A 2,726-nucleotide genomic window follows, 5' to 3' on the forward strand; every position below is an offset into this window, starting at 1 on the left:
GTTTATAAGAAGAGTCAACTGTGCAGATGAATAGGAAGAACAGGACTTGAAAAAGTAAAAAAAAAAAGCAAACAAAAAAGCTATTTACCAATATTTGCTATTTTTTTTCTATGGGACTCTTGTTTCTTCAAACCTATTTGCGAAATCAAAGATAAAATTTTAATTGTGCATTTTGAAATTGTTTTCATTCAAAGATTAACTCTTCTCTTTCAAATCTCTATGTTCAAATCTTCTAATTTGTTAGCACCTATTTGTTTAATTTATCTTGTGTCTCAAGCACAGGAAATTTCTTAACTCCCAATTATAAAAAATGATGAGATGAATAATGCTACTTTCATCAGAGGCATAAAAACCAGAAACATCTAAACATATATATTCAAGATATGGAATTGATAGCATTAAACTGAAATAAATAAGCAAGTTTTTAGAAGTATATGTTTTATTCTGCCGTCAAGTTTCTGGTGGTTAATTAAGAGACATACTTTGTGTGCATAGTCTGTATATGTAGCACGTGTCCATTCATGTGACACAGTCATGGTCTATGAGAGTAACTAATGCACCTTCAGTCCCCACTCCATTTGTAGCTACACACTGCTGTGCTGTGCAGAATAATGTCCACTTGTCTTCCAAGAGGTTAATTCAANATATATATTCAAGATATGGAATTGATAGCATTAAACTGAAATAAATAAGCAAGTTTTTAGATGCATATGTTTTATTCTGCCGTCGAGTTTCTGGTGGTTAATTAAGAGACATACTTTGTGTGCATAGTTTGTATATGTAGCACATGCCCATTCATGTGACGCAGTCATGGTCTATGAGAGTAACTAATGCACCTTCAGACCCCACTCCATTTGCAGCTACACACTGCTGTGCTGTGCAGAATAATGTCCACTTGTCTTCCAAGAGGTTAATTCAAACTGTGAAACAGGAGCTGCTGAAAGGTAATAGACGTTTATGAAGGCTGCATTATATTGGAAATTTTGATAGTGTTGTGTATAACATCCATATTAATAGGAAATTACCTTAGCATGGATAATAGCATTTCACAATGAACACCCAAGGAATTAGAGACTATTAGCTTTGTCCTCAAAATCACTGTCTGCTTCTTAAGAGGTAAATTCTGAAAAATGGAAAAGATGGGCCTAGTACATCCTTAGACATTCCAGTGCTGCCAGTGAACTCTGAGTTCTATCATTACAGCCTCCATTCTGCTAAGCCATGCAAATTCCTATGCTCCCAAGAGCAGAATAATAGGAGTTATACATTGTACAAGTGCTGATGATTCAACTCCCGTTTCCCTCAGTACAACTCAAGGCAATGTCCGTTCAGTGAAACAGTCTTTCAAAAAAATAAAAAAGAAGGGGCTGTTTTTAAACATCATCCTTTTAATGGATGAGATTTCACAGTCCCCTAGCAAGTTAACACTTCAGTGGCATAGTACTTTGATTTGCAACAGTTATAAAACAGCTATTCCTCAAGCTGAGTTAATTATGAAGAGTAAGCAATTTGGAGGGACTAATATATATTGCAATGCTTTAATTGGCATAAAAGAGAAGAAGGCTGTCATAAGGAATCCTACCTCCCCTCTCAGAATAGGTTGTTGCAAATTCCATGGCAAGAGTTCTATTAGAATATTAACTTAAGATAAAGCCAAGCAATGATCTGGGTAGACGTTGGCTGATCTGAACAGGTCCAACCTGTGACTATGACACAGGTGTCTAAGATAGCTAGAAATGGTATCTGGGGTAAGTTGAGAAGGTTTGAGAGTGGCCATGCCAATGTTTTATAAATCCCAAAGGTTATGGGTAACCACTATGAGTGTCACTTGTATGTTGAAGCTTTAGATTTACAAATTTTTATGTTGAAACAAACCAGAACAATTCACTACATCCTTTTATAGCCCAACATTTATCAATGGCATGATGAGGATAGTGATGGTGATCGCATAGCAAGAACATGGGCAGTAAAACTTACCCCAAAAAACTGGGAACAGAGATTTCATTATGTGAGCCTTCTTAATACTTGCTTAGGTGTCTTCCTTTCCCAGTAGAGAATGAATAATTCCTAAAGAGTAGAGGCAGAAGAATCCTTCTTGTTTGTTTATTCCAACAATGTTTCCATGTTTAGCTGTTCATGGAAAAAATGTTTAGTAGGGGGTGGGATCATAACTCCTCTTTTACACGTAGTCCTTTTGATGTACAGAAAAGTGCTGTGCTCAATTTTGATGAGGCCCTTAGAAGGAAGGGAGGAAGGAAGGAAGGGAAGATGGAAAGAAAAAAGGAAGAAAGATTTTTTTTAAAAAAGAGAGAGAAAGAGAAGGCTTTATCTATTAGTTCGTTTCTGTTGCTTTTAGTAGAAATACCTGAAACTGGCTAATTTGTAAAAAAAAAAATACATTTATTGCTTACAGTTTCAGAGGGTGAGAAGTTCAAAGTCCAGGGAGCACACTAGTGAGGGTCTTCTTTGGTGGTGAGTTCAGTGACACAGGGTACCATGTGCTCTCCTTTTAAAGCCACCAGANCACACACACACACACACACACACACCCCTGGTGGAACCTAATAATGAACTGCTTGACCAAAGTGAATACACTCCCTAGAAAGAAATAAGATTTCTTCTGTGGATGTTGCTACTCCAGAGCAAAATCCTTCTCATTCTGATATGCAGAGATCCTGTGCAGCATAGCAGCCTTCTCACCTAATTACCCTAGAACAAGGGCTATT

This window comes from Galeopterus variegatus, unplaced genomic scaffold, assembly GCF_000696425.1.
Source record: "Galeopterus variegatus unplaced genomic scaffold, G_variegatus-3.0.2 Scaffold1324, whole genome shotgun sequence".
NCBI classification, from domain to species: domain Eukaryota; kingdom Metazoa; phylum Chordata; class Mammalia; order Dermoptera; family Cynocephalidae; genus Galeopterus; species Galeopterus variegatus.